The 22,982-nt window shown below is 45.8% G+C and overlaps 1 protein-coding gene and 1 pseudogene across 6 annotated transcripts in view; one reads left to right on the top strand and one right to left on the bottom strand.

The window, feature by feature from the left end:
* SNX29 (sorting nexin 29) overlaps positions 1 to 22,982 on the top strand; it is a 611,689-nt gene that overhangs the window by 95,655 nt on the left and 493,052 nt on the right. The gene's annotated exons all lie outside the window — the stretch shown is intronic.
* On the bottom strand, positions 11,623 to 16,794 carry LOC112314708 (FUN14 domain-containing protein 1 pseudogene; annotated as a pseudogene).

The raw sequence follows: 22,982 nt of genomic DNA on the forward strand, positions 1-22,982 counted from the left end.
TGGCAGGTCTACTCTAGATTCCGGGAGATGGAAGAAAATGCGCGGAGCCCTGGAGAGGCTTGACATGCCTTTATTCACGGGTGGGTGAGCCACGCACGCTGCAAGCTGTGTGTCTCTGCCAGTCTCTGTGTGGCACACGTCGTGGCACTTGCTCCCTAGCATGGCACCCAGCAGGGAGCCCCTACTGCCTAAAGTACTGGAGGCAAACAACGCTGGCTGCAAGCCAGAAAGTTATATAACAGCATTCTGCGCATGTGAGCCCTCTTCATGTTATGGGAACATTAATCGGACCCGGTCTCAAGGCTGTGAGAATACTGGTTATCAGGCCCCTTTAAGGCTATGGGAACACTGCTTCCCTTTGTCACCCAGGTGTCAAGCCAGGCTGCCTCCACTTACCCTACAGAAACCATGGTGGAATAATAGCTTTTTCTCTTGTCATCACTTGCTGTTTATACTGATTTATGCCAAGTACCAAATTTTATGATGGATAAAATTTAATTTTCCATTTTCCAGTTCTGTTTAACTATTGGCATTCTTTTAAACTTAATCTGTGGTAACAATGTTTGAACAGAGTCTTGGATTAAATGGTACCGTGGGTCCCAGTCTGGGGTCCAAAAGGGTGCCGATGGGGGCTGGGGGCAAGCGAGAAGTGCTGTGAAATGCTGTGATGGAGGCTGACCCCGGCCTGGAGCAGGGAGTCTTTTTGGAATATCAAATGTCTCCGTTTTTGGCCGGGAGTACGTTAGTCTGTGTGATCAGCAGGTGCTAGTAAGCGGGGTAAGTAATGCTGACGACTGACAGACACACGGTGCCTCGTGGGGTGTGTAAGACAGACTCTTGGTGGCCAGTAATAATTATGGTAGTGATTAGTGCTCCTCAAATGGCGAGGCAACAGGCGTTTGCCAGATGCTTCTCTGAAGTCCTCCTGGCTTTACACCGACCAAGGTGCAGGCATCACTGGCCCCTTGTACGTATGGGAAACCCCTGAGGCAGAAGCTGAATCCTTATCTTGCTCCAGAAGTTTGTCCAGCCAAACACCTGTGGCTGTGCTCCCCACATCCAGCTGTCTCCTCTCTCCCTTCTTCCTGGTGTAGATGTGGTTGGGGAGCGGCGGTTTTGCCTTATGGGGGCTAACCTGGTAGCCTGACTACTGCTAGCAGCTCTGCCACTGCCTTCGAAATGTGCTTGTGAAGGAGGAGCTGGCAGGCAGCCAGGCTCAAATTCCCAGGACCAGCGCCACAGGGGCCACCGTCCTTTCTGGAGCCGTGAACATTGCCCGTCCTGTTCTGACTGTGTCTCTTGAGGCCTCGTGCGTGGGAAGGGTGGGCGCCTTCCACACAGGCTGTGATGTGGACAACCCAGGCTGCATGCCGTCGGCTTGGTCTGTGCCGCCGACTAACAATGTTGCTGTGTGGTCTAGCCAGAAAGTCTTGTGGGCTGAGAAAGCGCCTGGAGAAGGGCTGCAGCAGGCGGGGTTGGTGGGGTGCAAGCATGGCAGTTTGGTGACTGTTTACACGCACCAGAGGGGGGTGCCACATTGTGGGGTGTCCCCTCCGAGGTCTGAAGGGTGCTTTGAGGGTGTGGGTGTTGCCTGGTGCTCTTCGATAGCCATAGACACCGTCCTCCTTGTCCTGAGCCTTAGAAGGGACATCAGCCTTCACTCTCTGTAGCCCTGCTTTGTATGCCAAGGCTTGTCTCCGAGCTCTAGGGGATTGTCCATGGCCACACGGTGTCAGCGGTAGGGAGAGAAATGACATTTAGAATTCTCAGGGGAGTGCTCTTCTGTTCTTTCTTTTTTTTTTTTTTAACTTGAATGAAGTATGATTTACATACAAGAAGCTGTATGTATTTAATGTATATAACCTGATGGTTTGGAGATAAGCATATATCCGTGAAATCATCATCACAGTCTATGCCATAAACATATCTCTCACCTCCAAAAGTTTTATCCCACCCTATTGATTGATTGATTGATTGATTGATTGATTTATAAGAACACCTAGCATAGCATCTACCCTCTTAGCAAATTTTTGGGGAGTGCTTTTCTTGATAAAGTAAAAAGTGCATTTTGTTTTTTATTTTATTTTTCCCATTTTTTTCTTAGACTATTGCTAGATCCTTTCTTCCATTCAAAAACCGTTTATGCCCAGAGCTTACTGTGAGATAGACACTGTGCTAATCTTGGCCTGTATGTTGGTGAACAGCAGTCAAAGTCCTGCCCTGAGGCGTTGCTAGGTCAGTGGGGAAGATAAACAGTAGTGATGGTAACAGTCACGTGAACTTGTCCTTGAAAATTTATACAATTGCTAGAAAGGCAAAGCATAGGTGGGTTGGGGTTGGGGGGTTGCTGTTTTAAGGTGAGTTACCTGGGTTTCTTTTGGTGACAGTGGAGTTGAGGTCTGTGGAATGAGGGGACTGGGCCAGTTTTGGTGGGAGAAACTCCCAGAAACTTGGTTTTTCTTGCTGACACAGTAAAGAATTACAGATCAGCAAACCTACTAGTGTGCAAGCAAAGTTTATTAGTGGCAAGTTCTAATGGGAGAGCAAAAGCAAGGGTGGCCAGAGGCCCCCTGGCCAGAGGCTGGTTGGCCAGGGGCCCCCCATGTGGCAAGAAAGGGCCATGAGCCAAGAGAGCTAGTCCTTTGTTCTGAGGACTTATATAGTTGGTGGGATGGGGGTGAGGGAGTTACATATTGATTGACAGGTAATGGTGGTGCCAGCTTTCCCCTGAGGAGATGTAACTACCCAAACGTAGTTGTGCGTGGGGGTCTGTTAGCTTGAATCCTTATCTTGCTCCAGACTCTGTCCATTTTGTGATGGGAGGCAGGCAATTATCCAAATGTGTTTTATGGTTTTTTTTTTTCCCCTCTTTGGTCACTGTAGACCCCACCCCTTTTCCCTTTCAGGCCTTGGGATGAATACGCAGTCTCAAGATTTTCCTTTTCCCAGCTAGTGGAGGTGATACACAGACTTTTAAGGGCTCCTCCCATGCTGCACTGCCTTGGTATTCAGAATGCCTGGCAACCTTATTGAACCAGGCTCAGAAATACTGGGTCAGCAAGTGAGACATGTCTTCCTTTCCTTCTAGCCTCCTGTATTAAGTTCTTTGTAATGGTGAGGGCCCTGCCTTTATTTCCCCTCTGGCCGTTTATTCTACCGTAACAGAGGTGGGAGGGGACAGCCGACTGGAAGGGTGCTGAAGAGGGCGTGATTTTGGACTTTACCCTAGTCGGGGGGAGTGGAGTGGGAAGCAAGAAGAGGGTCTTAAGCAGGAATGATGTGATTTTTCCCATTTCTTCTTGCAAAGGGCAGGCTGTTTAATAGTGTGGTCTTCAGTTCTCCCTTTCTGCTGGCCCTTCCTTGCATGAGTGGTTCTTGAAGGCCTTTCTTGTGACTCTCAGGGTGGGGACTCCCGACAGTCCCCAGTTGGTGCCCTAAGTACCATGTGTTGACACCCATAATTCAAAGAGATGTGCTAAGTGCTACAAGAGAGAGCAGAGGAAGTGGGGTTACCTGGGGCAATCTGGAGCCTGGAGCCACCTACCTAGGATCAAGCCCCAGCTCCAGTACTTACTAGCTAGGTCTCCCTACCTCCCTCCCTCCTTCATTTTTTTATTTTCAGACTCTGGGCTCTGTTTTCTTGTTTGTAAGATGAAGATACACTGGTGTCAAAGGGCTGTTCTGAGGGTTAAGTGCACTGACACATGAAGGCAGGAGACTCAGTGCCGAACCAGGTGTCATACGGATCGGAGCCTTATCAAGTAGTTGGAAGGTCCACAGGTGGTGTGAGCATCTCCGCTCTTAGTTCTTCAGAGTCAGGTCTCTGCCCAGGGAGGCTGAGGACCAGGCTGAGGATCCTGGACAGGAGAGATTCAATGTGAATGTTCAGGGTCCTCCTCACAGTCTTTGGGTGTCAGGTGGTGGCATCACTCCAGGGAGGCCAGCTTTTTTTTTTGAAATCATTTCTGGATATCCTCTTTGGAGATTAATTTTTGAGCCCATTCAGTAACGCCAAGGGTTCAAGTTCTAAGCCATAGTCAGAACTCAAACCCCGAGAATTCTAGAGTCTGGTCTCTCACATTTCCATCCTGGCTCTTTGCAGGTCACCTCTGCTGGTCTTCATGTATCAGATCCACCCCTAAGTTCGTACCCGTTTCTGGGGCAGTTCTGGATTTTCCTTCAAGGCGTGCCTGGAAAAGATTAGTGATACGGACATCTCACTAATTTTGCCTCCTGCGAACCAGGCTTTTTTTATATAATCACTTAATTTTCACATCATCTCTGTAAAGTAGGCGTGTTGACCTTGTTTTATAGTTGGAGAGACAGAGGCTGAGCGAGGCCGTGGTGGAGGCCCCACTGCTAGGATGGGGGTAGTTGCATTCACATCCCTCCCTCTCTCCTTGCTGTTCCTGGAAACCCACAGCTTCTGGAATGCTCTGCCCTCAAAGGAAAGTATTTCAGTCCGATAAAACTGTCCCTCTTCAAAGAGGTTTTCCTTTTCTGAGCAGCTGTCTGAAAGGGCTGGCCTCCCACACCCTCGTACGGCCCACTCAGTTTTTCATGTCTGCTGACTTCAGGCCTCTGAAGCCCTTGTGACTGAATAGGCTTTTCTCCTGTGTCTCCTCCTGGAGTGTAAGCTCCTTGAGGACAGGCACTTTGCCTGGAGTTCACTGCTCTGTCCCTGGTGCTGAAAAATCCTGTCTGATGGATATGTTGCTCAGGAAACATTAACTGAAGGAATGCATGAATGACCTAATGTTTATTCTGGTTCCAGCAAGCATGAAAAATTTAAAAAGCATTCTGTAGGTACGAATGGAAAATGAATTCCCTGAGGGCAGGCTCACATCTGTTGTTTCAAATAATTTTTTATCTTTCAGTTGCAGTTGATGTACAGTATTATACTATTGGTGTGCAACCCAGTGACTAGACATGTGTGTAACCTACAAAGTGATCGCCCTGATAAATTTAGTACCCACCTGATACCACAAATGGGTATTGCAGTATTATTGAGGATACGCCCTGTGCTCTACGTCACGTCCCTGTGACCTTCTGTAACAACCAGTTCGTACTGCTTACTCCCTTCTCTCTTCCCACCCAGCCCCCCTCTGACAGTCATCAAAGTGTCCTCTGTGTCTGCGAGTCTGTTTCTGGTCTGCTTGTTCTTTATTTTGTTTTTTAGATTCCACATGTAAGTGAAACTATGTGGTATTTGTCTTTCTTTGTTAACATTTTACTCAGCAAAATGCCCTCTAGGTCCATCCATGTTGTCACAAATGGCAAGATTTCATTCTTTTTTTTTTTTATGGCTGAGTCATACTCCATTGCACACATGCACCACTTCTTTATTAATATATGTTATTGCTTATTGCTGTTACATTTGTCCCCTTTTCACCCCTTTATCCTCTTCTGCCCTGCACATCCCCTCCCACTTGCATTCCCCCACCTTTGTTCGTGTCCATGGGTCGTACATATAAGTTCTTTGGCTTCTCCACTTTCTATACTATTCTTAACTTCCCCCTGTCTATTTTCTACCTACCATTTAGCTTTTTATTCCCTGTACCTTTTCCCCCATTCCCCCTTCCCCTTCACTGCTGATAACCCTCCATGTGATCTCCATTTCTGTGGCTCTGTTCCTGTTCTAGTTGTTTGCTCAGTTCATTTTTGTTTCTGTTTTTTAGGTTCAGTTGTTGATAGTTGTGAGTTTGTTGTCATTTTACTGTTCACATTTTTGATCTTTTTCTTAGATAAGTCCTGGCTTGGTGATGATGAACTCCTTTAACTTGACCTTATCTGGGAAGCACTTTATCTGCCCTTACATTCTAAATGATAGCTTTGCTGGATATAGTAATCTTGGATGTAGGTCCTTGCCTTTTATGACTTTGAATCCTTCTTGCCAGCCCCTTCTCGCCTGTAAGGTTTCTTTTGATAAATCAGCTGATAGTCTTATGGAACTCCTTGGTAGGTAACTGTCTCCTTTTCTCTTGTTGCTTTTAAGATTCTCTCCTTATTTTTAATCTTGGGTAATGTAATTATGATGTGCCTCGGTGTGTGCTTCCTTGGGTCCCACTTCTTTGGGACTCTCTGAGCTTCCTGGACTTCCTGGAAGTCTATTTCCTTTACCAGATTGGGGAAGTTCTCCTTCATTATTTTTTTCAAATAAGTTTTCAATGTCTTGCTCTTCCTCTTCTCCTTCTGGCACCCCTATGATTTGGATGTTGGAACGTTTAAGGTTGTCCAGGAGGTTCCCAAGCCTCTCCTCATTTTTTGAATTCTTGTTTCTTCATTCTGTTCTGGTTAAACATTTATTTCTTCCTTCTGGTCCAAACCATTGATCTGAGTCCCAGTTTCCTTCCCTTCACTGTTGGTTCCCTGTACATTTTCCTTTATTTCACTTTTCATAGCCTTCACCTTTTCCTCTATTTTACAATCATACTCAACCAATTCTGTGAGCATCCTGTTTACCAGTGTTTTCAACTCTGCATCTGATAGGTTGGCTCTCTCTTCGTTGCTTAGTTGTATTTTTTCTGGAGCTCTGGTCTGTTCTTTCATTTGGGCCATTTTTTTTTTGTCTTGTTGTGCCTGTTATGTAGTAAGGGATGGAACCTTAGGTATTTGCCAGGGTGGGGCAACCACATCCCTGCATTGTGGCACTGAATGTGGGGGAGGGGTCTAAGAGGGAACAGTGCTGCTTGTTCAGCTCTCTGTTGGCTTTCAGTCACTTCCACCTCTACCCACAAGCAAATCGGGCCCTTCTGGTACTGATTCCCAGGTGGGTGGGTTTGTGTGCATTCTAGGACCCTGTGGATCTCTCCAACGAACTTTCCTGTGAGTGTGGGAGTTTATCCTGCCACCTCAACCCCCATACGCTTTTTCAGTCAGAGATTTTGAGGCTTTATTTCCCTGCGCTGGAATCCTGGGTTGCGAGGTCTGTCCTGCTCCTCAGTTGTTCCTCCAGGTTTATCCGCATATAAATATGGGAATGCCCGGTCCTCCCCCTGCTGCCTTGCCCTGCGTTCTCTGACCCAGCTGCCCATCTCTGCCCTTCCTACTGGTCTGGATGAATGTTTCTTCTTTAACTCCTTGGTTGTCAGACTTCCTGACAGTTCAATTTTCTGGCAATTCTAGTTGTTTTTTAACTTCTTGTTGTCCTTCTTTTGGTTGTGCGAGGAGGCACAGTGTATCTACCTACGCCTCCATCTTGGCTGGAAGTCCATTAAAGCTTTTAAAGCAGAAGAGTGATAGGATCTGATCTGACACTGCAAGAGCACTGTGGCTGTTGAGCAGATAGTGGACCATAAAGGAGTTGCACCACTTCTTCTTTATCCATTTGTCTATTGATGGACACTCAGATGCTTCCATATCTTGGCTGTTGTAAACAATGTTGCAGTGAACATATGGATGTACAGGTCTTTGTGATTTAGTGTTTTGGGTTTTTTTCAGAAAAATATCAAAAAGTGAAATTGCTGGGTCCTTCATTGTCTCTTATCATAGCCTTTTAAAGTCTGTTTTATATGGTATAAATATTGCTAAACCAGCTTTTAAAAAATTTGTTTTTCATGAAATATCTTTTCGATCCTTTTACTTTCAGTCTGTGTGTGTCTTTAGATCTGAAGTGAGTCTCTCTCTCTCTTTTTATTAAGAAAGTCTGAGTTTTATTTAGCATTGTATCTAAGGCATGAATGAAAGTAAAGAAAGAACATGACAATCTCACATTCAATTATTTATTTTTTAAAATTATATTTTATTGACTATGCTGTTACAGTTGTCCTGATTTTTTTCCATTTTTACCCCCTCTGCCCAGCACTGCTACTCCCTCAGGCAATATCCACACCATTGTTCATGTCCATGGGTCATGAATAGAAGTTCTTTGACTACTCCATTTCTTATACTGTACTTTACATCCTCGTGGCTATTCTGTAACTACTTATTTGTACTTCTTAATCCCCTTACCTCCTCACCCAATTCCCCCACATTGCCCTCCCATCTGGCAGCCAACAAAACGTTCTCTATCCATGATGCTGTCTCTGTTCTTTTTTGCTTAGTTTGTTTTTTAGATTTAATTGTTGATAGATTTGTATGTTTTGCCATTTTATTGTTCATAGTTTTGATCTTCTTAAATAAGTCCCTTTAACATTTCATATAATAATGGTTGGGTGATGATGAACTCCTTTGGTTTTTTTCTTGTCTAGGAAGCTCTTTATCTGCCCTTTGATTCTAAATGATATCTTTGTTGGGTAGAGCAATCTTGGCTGTAGGTCCCTGCTTTTCATGACTTTGAATATTTCTTGCCCATCCCTTCTAGCCTGCAAAATTTCTTTTGAGAAATCACCTGACAGTCTTATGGGACCTCCCCTGTAGGTAACTAACTGCCTTTCTCTTGCTGCTTTTAAGAGTCTCTCTTTATTTTTAACCTTTGGTATTTTAACCTTTGGTGTCTTGGAGTGGGCCTCTTTGCATCCATCTTGTCTGGGACTCTGTGCTTCCTGGACTTGCATGTTTATTTCCTTCACCAAATTAGGGAAGTTTTCTTTCATTATTTTTCCCAATACATTTCCAATTTCTTGCTCTTTCTCTTCTCCTTCTAGCAACCTTATGATGTAATTGTTAGAACATTTGAAGTTGTCCCAGAGGCTGCTGACACTATCCTCATTTTTTTGGATTCTTTTTTCTTCTTGTTTTTCTGAATGGTTGTTTTTTGCTTCCTTATGTTCCATATTATTGATTTCATTATTGGCTTCATCCACTCTACTGTTGTTTCCCTGTAAACTGTTCTTTATGTCAATTAGTATATCTGTCATATCTGGCTGGATCTTTTTTATGCTGTTGAGGTCTTCCCTAAGTTCCTTGAGCATCCTTATAAACAGCGTTTTAAACTCTGCATCTGATCGATTGCTTATCTGTATTCGTTTAGTTCTTTTTCTGAAGTTTTGATCTGTTCTTTCCTTTGGGCCATGTTTCTTTGTCTGCTCATTTTGGCAGCCTCCCTGTATTTATTTCTATGCATTAGGTAGAGCTGCTTTGACTCTGTGTCTTGGTAATGTGACCTAATGTATTAAGTGTCCTGTAGGGTCCAGTGGCACAGCCTCCCCTATCACCCAAGCTGAGTACTCAAGGTGCACCCTTCTTGTGTGCTGAGTACACCCTCCTCTTGTAGTTGAGACTCGATTGCTATTGGCAGATCAATAGCAGGTATCTACCCAGATGAGTCAGTTGCAAGGATTGGCTGGGACCACTTACCACCAAACACCACCCTCCGTGGAGGATTAGCAGGGTGGTGGTGCTCTGATGTGGTCTGTAGCTGTCCACTGGGTGCGCTGTCCCTGTGGTTTCCTGGGTGGTGCAGGACAAGGTCAGCACCCACCTGTGTTTTGCCCAGGGCCACCCTGCCTGAGCTATAAAGCAATCTGAGATAGCTGCTACTTGTGCTGGGCTTGGAGATTCCCAGGCAAAGCCAAGCTGTGAATCTAGGCTGGCTGCTGCTAGTGCTGGGTCTGGGGCTAACTGAGGCTAGATGTTGCTTATTTAATAAGAGTTAGGAAGTTGTGAAGCATGAGCCAAGACCAGCCATTCATATGAGAAGCAGCTTGGGTGGGCCCATAAGTTGGGTGTGGTGGAATCTTTGGGAATCTCCAAGGTGGGTCAAATAGTGTTAGGCATGTTGATGGAGTCTCAGATCTGGCACCAGTTTGCCGACTCTGTGGGGGGAGGATTCAGAAAAGGGACAATGCCTTCTGCTCGTCTTGATGCCAGACACTTCAGTTCTCCCTGTATACCACTGGTACCTTTCAAGCTGCTACTCTAGTGCTGGAGCTCAGAGGGAGTGAGTCTGTGTAGGTGAGTCTGTGTGTAGTTTCTTTAAGAGGAACTGATTGGGGTTCCAAAAGTTTATTCTACTGATTCAATCCCCACTGGGTTTTATAGCCTTAAATTATGGGGACTTATCTTCCTGCCACTGGATCCCTGGCCTGGTGGGGCTGGTATGGGGCTTGGAGTTTTTGCTCCTGAGATACCCCTGCTGAATTTTTGTCTACCACACATGGGTGAGGAACTGGCCCATTCCATGTCTGCTCCCCTCCCACCAGTCTGGATGGATGTGGTTTCTTTAATTTCGTAGTTGTCAGACTTCCATTCAACTTGATTTCTGATGGTTCTGAGTGATGGTGGTTCTTTTTTTTTTTTAAGATTTTATTTATTTATTTTTAGACAGAGGGGAAGGGAGGGAGAAAGGGAGGGAGAGAAACATCAATGGTTGCTTCTTACGCGCCCTCAACTGGGGACCTGGCCTGCAACCCAGGTGCGTGCCCTGACTGAGAATTGAACCATCAACCCTTTGGTTCACAGGCTGGTACTCAGTCCACTGAGCCATACCAGCCAGGGCGTGATGGTGGTAGTATATTTTAGTTGTTGTTTTGATATGGTTGTGTGAAGAGGTGAGCCATGTCTGCCTATGCCGTCACCTTGACTGAGAGTTTCACATTCAGTTTAAAGGAGTCTTGTGATAATGAAAGCACATGGATTGTACCCAGTCTTGAAAGTTCAAATGCCTTATTTTTACAGTGCACATATATGCTATGGAGACTTGCTGTCTAAAAGAGCTAGTCTATATGTCTGCAGTCTTCCAATCTCAAGACTCCAACACATGTTGTTCTGATGTTTTTCCCAATTCCAATCTAGAAGTCTGTGGACAGAACAAAAAATACAGGAAGCTTTTCTGGGCAAAGGAGCCTTGGAGTGTGTGTGTTGTCAGCCCTGAGACTCAAGTCAAATGGCCTCATGTTTAACTAATATAATGCTACCAAAGTTTGAAAGCCTTAGCACTTATATTTCAGACTAGATCAAGGAGACAATTCTCTTTAAGCTGCCATTTCATAATTATATAGAAAACCATGGTTCTTCAGACAGTAAATTCATACTCTACCACTGTGTATTTTAAGATAATTTTTACCACTTTGTGAAGAGGCCAAAATAATAATTAGGACTTTTAGACCTGAGAAAGGAGGTTCACTAAGAATTAATAAAATAAATGTGTGAACCAAACTATATGTAACCTCAAAACAATTAGTTCTGCTGAGGCTGCCAGGATAAATAAATTAATAAAAATATTAGAAGCTTATGTGCAAGAAGATATATTTTTATAGCTACAGACATCAAAGAAAGGGGGAAAAAAAGCTTGAAACATGTAACATTTCCTTAGGAGGGCCTTCCTTGAAATTGTTTACTACAGTTATTATATAAACAAAGTAAGACTTGTAAGAAAAAACAACCTAAAAATTGGCATTAAATCTGTTTAATATGTTTAATAATTCTACTATTTTTAAATCCTTCCACAAAAGGGTATTACAGTTCTTCAGCTTATTGCAAACATATCTTTAAAAAAAAGTCAGCCCTAATGTTGCAGCTATACTACAAATTTTTATTTATTGGCACTATATTACAAAGCACAGTGCAGAACGTCTGATTGAAATAAGTGGAAGCCATGTTTTGCACCGGAGTACTGTTGTACACAGGCCATGTAGGTTGTTTTACAGCATATACCAATTTGCCGAACTTAAGATGGCAGTGTGCAAGTTGTGAGTTTGATACTGTCCAGTGAGTTGTTTCTTGTATCCCTGAAGAGTCTGGTGTAATGTTGAGAGACCACCTGATGCTACCACTTTTTCCTCTCAGGTGCCTGCGCTGTGGTACAACACTCATATCCTTAAGGTGCAAGGCCTAGCAGGAAGCCTCCCACAAATCCACTGGATATCACGATGTTCTCTTTGACAGATGCTGTTGCTTCCTCAGTTATGTTGTTGATTTCACATACTGTCTTATTTGCTGGTTTCCTAATTGGTCTTTTTGCTTTGTTTACACCTTTTCCAACTTCCAGTCAGTCTGCACATAGCCACAGTGACTAGCAATCTGAAGGAGAAGAAAGTGACCACCTACTGCAGTTGCTGCAAGTTTTCCAACTTTCTGAAACAAAAATCCTGTACACCAGCCAGTCACTCCACCCATTACAATCTGGTTGGCTACTGAGTATTTTTCTACAGTAGGTCTAGAACTGTGGCCAAAAAACGATTCTGCCTGTGGTGTCTTCTTGCATACTCAGTTAAATCCAACACTTCATAAGAGTCATTACTTTCATATTCTTGGGAAAGGGGTTTGGGTTGCTGTGATACCACTGGTGGTCTGTATGGAGGTGGTTGGTCCTCTGAAGTGAGTCTTTTGTAGACAGAATATATAGGGGTCTTGTTTTCTTATCCATTCAGCCACCCTGTGTCTTTTGATTGGAGCACTTAATCCATTTGCATGTAAAGTTATTGTTGATAGATATGTATTTATTGCCATTTTATTATTCATATTTTTAATTTTTTTCTTCTTAAAAAATACCCTTTTTCATTTCTTGTAATACCAGTTTGGTGGTGAACTCCTTTAGCTTTTTCTGGTCTGTGAAACTCTTTCATTTGTCCTTCAATTCTAAATGATAGCTTTACTGGGTAGAGTAATCTTGTGTAGCTCCTTGCTTTTCATCTCTTAAATATTTTGTGCCAATCCTTTCTGACATGCAAAGTTTCTGTTGAGAAATCAGCTGACAATCTTATAGGATCTCCTTTGTAGGTAACTAACTGCTTTTCTCTTGTTGCTTTTAAGATACTTTGTCTTTAACCTTTGGCATTTTAATTACAATGTGTCTTGGTTTGGCCCTCTTCGGGTTCATCTTATTTGGAACTCTCTGTGCTTCCTAGACTTGTATGTCTATTTCCTTCACCAGGTTAGAGAAGTTTTCCATCATTATTTTTTCAAATAGGTTTTCAGTTCCTTGCTCTCTCTCTCCTCTTCTCATTTCATGATGCAAATGTTGGTACTCTTTAAGTTGTCCCAGAGGCTCCTTAAACTTGTCTCACTTTTTTGGATTCTTTTTTCTTTTGGGTGTTCTAATTGGGTGTTTTCTGCTTTGTTATCTTCCAAACTGCTGATTTGATCCTCTGATTCATCTGTGCCACTGTTGATTTCCTGTAATGTGTTATTAATTTCAGTTATTGTATTTTTCATTTCTGATTGGATGTTTTTTATGTTTTCCATCTCCATTTTTATGTTTTCTTTCTCTTTGTTGAAGTTCTCACTGAGTTCATCTACACTTCCCCTAAGTTCGTTGAGCATCCTTATAACCATTGTTTTGCATCTGGTAGCTTGCTTGTCTCCATTTTGTTTTGTTCTTTTTCTGGAGTTTCACTCTGTTCTTTCATTTCAGACATATTTCTTTGTCTCCTCATTTTGGCTGCCTCCCTGTGTTTGTTTTTATGTATTAGGTAGAGCTGCCACATCTCCTAGTCTGGGTAGCGTGGCCTAATGTACTATATGTTCTGAAGGGCCCAGTGGAACAGCCTCCTTGGTCACAGGAATTGGGCACTAAAGGTGCTCCCCCATCCCTGTGTGGACTGTATACACCCTTCTGTTGTAATTTGGTCTTGATTGTGGTTGGCATGTCAATGGAAGGGATTTACCTCCCAGGTCGACCAGCTGCAAGGAATAGCTGTGACCACAGCTATGTGGGACTGACCCCAGAGAGCAGAACTCATTTTAGCAGGGCTCTGGTGCCTGCTGAGCCTGCCCCTTGAATGTGTTGCTCATGGAGGGGTGCTTCTGAGTGGTCCAAAGCTATCTTCCAGGTGTGCTGGCTCTGGGGCCTCCTGGGAGGTGCACGGCAGGGTCAGCTGCTGCCTGTGCCCAGGGCCTCCCAGCATGAACTACAAAGTGATCTGCAGATGACTGCCACTTGTGCTGGGTTTGGAGGTGTCTGGGAGAGGCCAAGCTGTGAACCAAGGAGGGCTTCTGCTGGTGCCAGGCCTGTGGCCACTTAGCAAGAGGTATGGGACACACGAAGCTAGATGCTGCTTGTGTGGGGTTTGTGGACCTTTGAGAGATTTTAGGAAAGTCTACAGCATGAGCCACGATTGGCCAATGGTATGGAAAAGCCACTGGAAAGGACTTGGGTGGGCCTGCCATAGATTACCACTGCCATGTTTCTAGCCTCAGCGCCGCTAGAAGACTAACATGTAAAATCTTTCCTGTACTTTATGCATTCTTTATTTTTGCACCTCCCTGGTGTAGGTAGTCACGAATGAATTTGGTTAAGAAGGCAGCCTTTTGGGGTGGAAAGAACACTGGGCTCAGGCATGCCATTCAAGAGCTATGTTACCTTGGGCAAATGCCTTGACTTTTCTGAACTGAGTTTCCCAATCCATGAAATGGAGGTAGTATTGCGGGCTTGCAGGAGTCTTATGAGGTATAGGAAGTGTCTAGCACAGAGCCTAGAATGTATTGTGTGGGTGCTTTGTTAGAGGCCCATAGATCCAGACTTCAGAAGCCCCTCTCGAGTATGAGAAATTATGCTTGTGGATTTGTGCTAATATGTGGATTTTCCTGGGAAGAAGGTCTTTTGCTTTCATCACTCTCCCTGAAAGGATTCCAGTCCTTAGATGAATCTAAGATAACACTTTAGGCACTCAGTTGGTGATAATTGCACCTACTACCTGCTCGCATCTGATGGCTGATACCGGGGATGCCGCCAAACTTCCTACAATACACAGGACGGCCCCACAGCAGAGAACCAGCCCTAAACGTCAGTAGTGTTGAGGATGAGAAACCCTGAACAGGAGAAGGAGGCGGTGGGGTTATATTCCAGGAACCATATTTTGTTTCAGACACTTTTTAAAACCACCTGCCTCCTGCATGACTCAGGGAATGAAACTTAGGGGAAAAACAATCCTAAGTGAAATGACAGATCCCAGGAAGCTTTTGTCCTTGTGTGTGTGTTTGGGGACTGTTCAGTTCCACCACCCCTGCAATGCAAATGATTTAGGAGGGCCTGTAGGTGCATAAGGATAAACACTTGTAGAATGTATCAGAATAAGTGATCTCCACCTGAAAGCCACAGAAACATCCATACTCAAAATGTGAGCACATCGGTGCTGTTTTTCTGGAACCTATTGAAAATTCCTTTAGTTGATATTTATTGGTATTCATGTAAGCCTCACATTCCTTTACCTCCTGTTTAGAAAATGAGTTTCTACTCTTGAATTAATTTGTTTGACTCTGATTATTTTGCAGCTGAAAGTTGCAGGCAAGTGGCTCAGCCTATGTCTGCTGATTGCAGTAAGAGTGGCATTGAGACCACCAGGGGGCACTATGGCCCTTTCTCTGCTTTGTTTCTGCAGCAGTGGGATTTTGCTATCTTAATTTTTGATGTCCAGCACTGCTGCCCTATTTTAACAGTGAGGTGGGGTGGTGGTGGTGGCAGGGAGCAATGGTCTTTTCTAGGTGAAAAACATCAGCTCTGTACAGAACATTCTATTTCCATTAGCATAATTATAGTCATACATTGCCATGGCTTTGAAGGGGAGACATAGGTGTCTGGTCTTCTTTTGAAAAGGAATATACAGCTAATTAGAAAATATTTCTCCTTTGTCATTGCTTTTCATGAGCTATAATTGATTGCCCATGGATATTTATTCAGCATTTTAAATCTTATCATTGCCTTCTTTTTCCTTTTTTGGGGGAGTAGGATGGGGTTAGAGAGTGACAAGGTAGAGGAGAGTGGTGAGTCCAGATAATCAGCCTGATTTTTTTTTTTTTTAATTTTGCCTCACTTTTGATCTTGAGCCAGGGCAGAGAGGGCCAGAAAAAACATCCTCAATTGTCAATAGGTCTTGTCGAGCAGGTGCTTTTTATTTCTAGCTGTTATTGGAAGGGATTCTCAATACTAGGGAGGAGGTCTGGCTCGTTGCCTGGCAACACAATTCCAAACATTGGGCAGCTTGAAGAGTGCTGTAGTAACAGTGGAGAGGGGGATGGCGCGGCCCAGCAGCTGGCCGTGCCTGGCTGAGGGTTTGATGATACGGTTTTTGGAGGATATGGTGGGGCAGCTGCCGTTACCCTGGTGGCCCTGAGCCCCTGCCCCTTAACAGAAAGAAGTGAACCAACCGATGCAGCCAACACAAGTCCTAAAGTTGGGCAAGTTTCTTTAAAGGAGAAACTTACTGTTATCTGACAGGGCCCGGCCCTGAGCAGGGCTGCCTGGGCCAGCTGTAGTGTGTGTGTTCTTGACTTCATGTAGGGAAGATTTCACAACACGAGTCCAGGTGACTATGAGGGTACATTTATTAAAGCTGGGGACTTAAGATACAGGGAAGGGCTTAGCACAGAAGACACAACAGGAGAGCTTAGGCTGGGCTGCCTTAGCTCACTGGAAAGTCAGAGAAAAGGGGGCTTTAGGGACAGGTCTGGGGATCAGCCTGGGACAAGCTGCCAGCTGCTCATTGCCTTACAGTATAGGAGATGGTGCCTGTGAAGAAAGAAGTGGGGGAAGAAGAAGTGAAAGGAATGGGTGTGGGCTGCTCCCCAGAGGGAGAGCTGTCATGGGTCCTTTGTCTTGAGGCTTTTAACTCTTTCTTGCAGGCCGAAATCTTAGGGGAGGTCTCAGGGGAGGTTTTCAGCAGAATATTCATCAATTCGCCAGGTGTGCCTGTTCAGGGCCATGGTCTCCACTGATTGGTCAGTGACAGGGCAGGGGGTCTTTAGTTATTGCAGTTGGTTCTGGCCATTGCCTACCTGGTCTTGCTGCTTTTCTGGGCCTGGAGCTGAAACTCTGAGATGTCATTTCCAGGGAGGAAAGGCCGGGAGAGAAGTTACCTTGGGGGCAAGGTCCTTGTTTTCCCAGTTTTGCCCCCTGCCAGGCATTTGGGCCTTCTTCCCTGGTGACCATCTGCACCTGGCTGTAAATTCCTCGGCCTTATTAAATTCCTCAGCCATCGTGTTCAGCGGTCTCTGTTTCCCTATCCCACTTGCCAAGGAATTTTCCCAGCTTCGTGCTATTCTGTCTCAATTAAACCTGGAACCTAGTCAGGTACTCCCTGGGACAGTGCTTACTATCCTGTCTCATTACCACTGAATTTTATCTACCAGACCTGCAGTGACTGTCTTGGTAACTGGAACGTTCCAGATGGAATTTGGATGTCTCACTTTTTTACCGTTTTTTTTATTCAGTCCAGAAACATTTGCTGGGCATCTGCCACATGCCTAGTACTGTTTTAGCTGCTGGCGAGACAAGGTGAAGGAGATCCAGCTCTGCTGCTCAGAAGCTCTGTGCCTCAGTTTCCATATCATCAGAATACAGTTATAAGAGCCAGAATCGTAGATTGTTAGGACTAAATGAGGTAATACGTACAGGGTGGGGCAAAAGTAAGTTTACAGTTATGAGTACGTGAAACACAGTTTATTCTTGTGTTATTTTTAATTATTCTATTATCTTCCAGAAGAACAGCTGTAAACCTACAGTTGCCCCACCCTGCATAACACGCTCATCCCAGTGCACTCAGCACTCTGCCCCTGTGTGCTTACTGTGCAGACCCGCCCTCAAGGAGTGCACAGTAGTGGAAATAGATGGCATTGGTGATCAAATGCAGAAACAAAGTTGGATGGGGAAAAGGAAGACAAGTAGGTCACATGAGAATGATGTATTCTTTGTTGCTTCTGGGCAGTGTGGCCTCTACAGTGGTCTACTCCCACCCTCACCTCGTATGATTTCCCTGAAGTGGGATATCCTAATTAGAGGTTTAGAACGTGTAGTTCGGCTTCACTCCTGACCCGGAACCACAGGGCACTATAACCTGATGTTTGGGCTGACTGTAATTGACATAGATGCTTTTTTCCTCACTGTCCAAGCCTAGGGGGGAGGGTGACACTGATGAGAGTCAAGGGGGTGAATGTATTGGAAGGGGGCTGTGCAGAGGGAGTGTAGGAGGAAGGGCTAAGGGCTGGGTGCACTGAATTTAAGGAAGCCTTCAGAGAGGGGGTGCTAGACAAGGAGAAGAGGACACTCCCGGGAGAGAGGCAGCTGTGTGCAGAGGTCCCATGAAAGACTAATACTTGGAGCTCTCCCTCCAGACCCCCAGCTGGTTGGGGGTGGGGCTCTTCTCACCATCTAAAAGCACTTCAGGAAGTGATGGTGATGCTACTGCTAAGACCTCTGTCCTCTTGCCATGTCCACTTGCTCTTCGTATCACTCCCATAAAGGAGGGGCTGCTATCACCTGTGGGCAGAGTGAACTCCCCAGTGGTGAAGTGACTGGCCTAGCATCATGCAGCTGGTGGCGGGTGAGTGGGCAGAGCTGGGATGCAGTGGGGCTTATAAGGCCCAGGAAGGCTGTGTGAAGCCTGGCCTGGAGACCCTGGCTTGGCCTGTTCCCCAGGGCATTTCCATGAGAAATTCTTTCAGAGTGACTTCCTGCTTTACTCTGGTGTCACTGCCTACCACTGCTCAAAGCTTTCCCTTGCCTGGTCATCCATGGGTGGGGCTGTATGGGCTTCCCAGGTCTCAGCATCACATCTGTGCTTTTGGGTTTTTTTTTTTTAAGCTGAACATGATTGTTTTTCCTTTTTGGAATTTTATCCTTCTACTCAAGGCATGGTACATTTTTACTGAGCCCCCCTTAAAAACTCTGACTGCTAATTTGCTTCCAAATGTTTAGGTGAGGGTGCTTATTAACCTCTAAGCTAGGGTTGACTTTTGGCCTTGAGCTTTCTAGTAGTGTCTCTCTTTCTTTGTCTCTTTCCTTCTCCACCTCTCTCCCTCCCTCTGCTCTCGGCCTGGCACAGCTTATATAACAGTTTCATGCAATTCAGAGCTGATCCAAAACAGGCTTCTCGCTCAGGGGATGAGGCACCACTCAGATTTGTGTGAAATGTCAGCTTTGTTTGAAATGTAGCAGCAGAAGAGCGGGGCAGCATTGTTTGTAGAGTTGCAGCGGGGGCAGTTACTAGGTTTGAATTCAGGGGTCCGGGAGCCTGGCTGGGTTGGGCATCCGGTGGAACAGGGGTGGTCCCCCTGTGCTGTATTATTAAAGGGGTGGGAGCAGTGACGCTGGGAGAACGGGAGAACAGGAACCCCTGTTCTTGCAGCCTGACACACGGGCTCATATTATGCGCCCTGCTTTCTGCTTTGTTTCCAGTTTCCCTCTCTGGACACCCCCGTTTCCTTGTTTCTGAAAGGAGGTGAATAATACCCGCCTCTGAAGTGCCACACGTACTTGGTACAGAAGGACTGATTGTTGAATGTAGGGGGTGCTTATTACGTTTCAGTTCTAGCCCCGTTCTTTCTCTTTCTCTTCCTCCTTGGACTTCTGTTGCCCCTCTCCTACCTCAACTCCTTCTCCTCCCCTGGATCTTAATATTAACTTTAAAGATTACCATAGAGTTTTTGTTTTGTATATTAATACATTTACATGGAAAAACTCAGAAGGTATTAATGGGACACAGTAAAGAGTTTCTCTACTCTCATTTCAGCCCCCCACAGCCCCTCCCTCCCAGGACCCTAAGTGTTGGGGTTCAGCATCTGGAAGAGCACAGCTGCCAGACTGAACAGGGGTCAGACCAGCAGCGCACTGGCACTTGCCCTCGCCCGCCCCGTGCCCCTTGCCAGGCTGTTGCACTGCATTGCGGTGGCACTGAGTGACTCTGGGTCTTACACAGAGTGGCTAGTCCTTCTTCCTGGAACACCCTCCCCTTTCCTCCTTTTGGCCTGGGTAGAGCTCATTCATCCTTAGATGTTACTTCCTCCAGACAGAGAGATACAGATCAAAATGGTAGCTTTGTTATCAATAAAAGCTGACTGGAAAACAGAGGTTTAAACCTGTGGGCAGGCAGGCTTGCAAAAACCGTCATCCCTGAGTTCACCAATCAGGTGGAGACCCCACAGGACAGCTACTGAGCCCACCCCAGGGGTCTGGGGCCTGGGGGGTCTGGGGTCTGGTCAGTTGGCGAGCCCGGAGTGAGAGAATCCATAGGGGCTGAGCTGAGCATGCACTGTTCCTCCTCCCAGGCTTCTGAGTGAGACAAGTTACCCCTCCTTCCTGGAGGAAGTAAGTGCGTGGCAGAGAGGTTGGTGTGGGGAATTGGGGGGCACCTGTTCCACATGGAAATGACAAGTCAGAGACTTGGCTGTTCCCCTCCAACACTGAGCACCTCACTTGGGAAGAAACATTTAGATTTCAGGCTGTTTTAGATAATGTAGTCACTGGTGGGTGACTTTCCTGGGCTCTGTTTTCTCTTCTGCAAAGTGGGATCAATAACCTCTCCTCATGGATTTGCGGGAACACTTGATAAAATAGAGCATGTAAAGAATGGTTCCTGGGCCTGCTAGATGACCTGCCGAGTGTTAAATCCATGATCCTCTTCATTGATAGCTGGGTTTTATTTAATCATGCCACCCTTCTCCCTGATCTTTCTCAAAACCCACGTCTCCTCTTCTCCCTGAAGCAAGGAAACTAGAGGCACATCTGTTGAATGGGGGTGCATATCTAGTAGTGAACTTGGGATGGTTAAGGAAGGGCCAGTGATTTGGTACTGCGTGGTCCTGCAGCTCGGTATTCAGTGGCCTTTGATTTAGTGCTGGGTGTCTGTGGGAGGCACACTTTGAGCGGGCCAGAGAACGCCATGGCCTAGGTGGGTTTTGATCCCTCCCCTCCGCACAGAAACAACCTCTCCAGCACAGTTCTCTGACTCCTTTAGCCACAAATTCTGAATGTAGTGGAGGCAAGGAGGCCCCAGGGAACAGGAGTAGATGCAGCAGTCTTGGGTGGCTGTTTTCTTGCCTCTCAGTGTCTTCGACAACACTCTGTTGGCCTAAGCTCCCACTGTAGCTGGAGTCCTGCCGCCTCCACAAGGAAGCTGGTCCTGACAGTGCCCCTGCCCTCTTGTGCTCAAACCTGTGTATTTGGGAGGAAGTGCACCAGCCTGCTGTGTGCTTTTCCTTCAGGGAATGCTCCCTCGTCAGCTGGGCTTTTCTGGTGCAGAAAGCAGAGTGCCTGTGCCTCTGGGATGCTGGCCTGTCTGTCCGCTGCAGTCCACCCTTCTCTGTGTCTTAATATCCTTGCACCTGGCTGGTTCTGCAGGCTTTTAATTTGAGGACTCTAGTCACAAGTCTGTTTCTCTGGAGTGCATTCTGAACAGGGATCACCAGGCATCAGGAACTTGAGGTGCTCTATGTGCCAGGCACTGCTGTAAGCCCATTGCATTAACTCCCTCGTCTCATCTCACATCAGCTCCCTGAGTCGGGTCTGTTGTCTACTCGATGGTAATTAAGGGGCTTGCCCAGTGTCACACAGGTGATGGTTGATGGAAACATGTGGGACCTCATGTCCCAGGTTCCTAAGCTTTGTGCCCTACTGTTTTTGGCTGTTCATGATTTACTTAGCTGTTCTTTCAACAAATTCTGGGAACCTACTATGTACAAGGCTCTGTGATGGGCTCTCAGGCAGGGGTCTCAGCCTTGGAACTGTTGACCTTTGGGTTGGATCATTCTCCGTTGGGGGGGCTGTCCTGTGCACTGTGGGATGTTTACCAGCATCCCTGTCCTCTCCCCACTTGATGCCAAATGTTCTGGGGGTGAGGGATGGGCAAAATCACCCTCAGGTGAGAACCACCATTCTAGGAATATAGCAGGGACCCTGGAGCTTACATTCTAGGGGGGAACATGGAGACCACAAACATAAGTAAGTATATCAGGTGATGCTCTGTCCTCTGAAGCAAAATGAAGTGGAACAAGAGCATGGGTGGAGAGTGGCCAGAGAGGCTAATGTGTTCTGCTGTCTGCAAAGCCCCATCTGATAAGGCGACTTTTGAGAGGAGGCCTGCCTGGAGTGAGGAAGAGAGCCATGGGGATATTGGAGGAAGGGTGTTCTAGCAGAGGAGATAGCCAGTGGAAATGGGCTGGGGTGGAGGGTGCTGAGTTTGGCTTAAGGAGAATGAGCCAGGGGCAGTAGATGTGAAGGCAGAGAGGCTGGGGATGGAGGTTGCTTTAGCTTTTACTGAGTGAGGTGGGAAACCGTTGGAGTCTTCTGAGCAGAGTCTGACATATCTTAAAAGGGCCACCCTTCTTTTTTTAGTCCTTACCTGAGGATATGTTTATTGATTCTCAAGAGAAAAGATGGGGGTGGGGAACAGAGAGAGAGAGAGAGAAAGACATCAAGAAACATCGAGACATTGATTGGTTGCCTCCTGTGGGCACCCCGACCAGGGACTGAACCCACAACCCAGGCGTGTGCCCTCACTGGGAATCATACCAACTGTTTGGTGTATGGGATGATGCCACAACCAACTGAACCATCCTGCCAAGGCAGAAGGGCCACTCTTGTCACTGGGTGGAGATTGTGTGGACTGGAGGGCAAGGGGGAAGCCAGCCGGTGGCTGACTATCCCAGGCCAGGCAGCAGATGCCAGCAACTTGGAGGAGGCCTTGGGACTCTCTGCTTAAGAGGATAACCTTTGGGACTTTTAAAAAATTTAAGTGATCAATAGAATACATGACCAAGGTTAAAAGACCTGGCCCTGGCCGGCCTTTCTCACTCTTAGCCCTGTTCTTCCTGGGACTGAGAGCGTGCTTCTAAATCTTTGAGCTGTTACTGCTGCAGCTCAGAACTTTTCTTTAACCACCACTTCTTGAACCAGCACTTTTTAGAAATTACCAGTTCTTGCTAGTATGGGGAGGGACTGTGGGCACTCCACTGGGCTGAAGGAAGCAACCTTCTTTGTTCTTTCTCAAGACTGGTTTTTTTCTTATCTAAATCCAGCCATTCTAAGGTAGTTTTTTTTTTTTTGCCCCACTTTGCCTTTCAGAACCCTTACCCTCCCTCTCATTGCATTCCTCTGTTTAGTAATCACATTTCGTTGACCCCTAATTAATTTTAATCATTTTATATTGGCAATTCTAGTTAGTCACAGCTGTCCCTTGATAATAATGAAAAAGGAAAGTGTCCTCTTAATGTGTCCTTGTTGCCATTTATCATCTCTCCATGGTGTTCTTGGATCACCGTTAATGAATAAATCATTAATTTATTCATTCATTCCTAATGGCCTAACCGTGTGATTAGGGCCCTTCTAAAATTTGGTGATAAAAAGATGAACTGTAGTTGGAAAAAAAAAAGACATCTACTCACTTTAGTTT

This window comes from Desmodus rotundus, chromosome 1 (assembly GCF_022682495.2).
Source record: "Desmodus rotundus isolate HL8 chromosome 1, HLdesRot8A.1, whole genome shotgun sequence".
NCBI classification, from domain to species: Eukaryota; Metazoa; Chordata; class Mammalia; order Chiroptera; family Phyllostomidae; genus Desmodus; species Desmodus rotundus.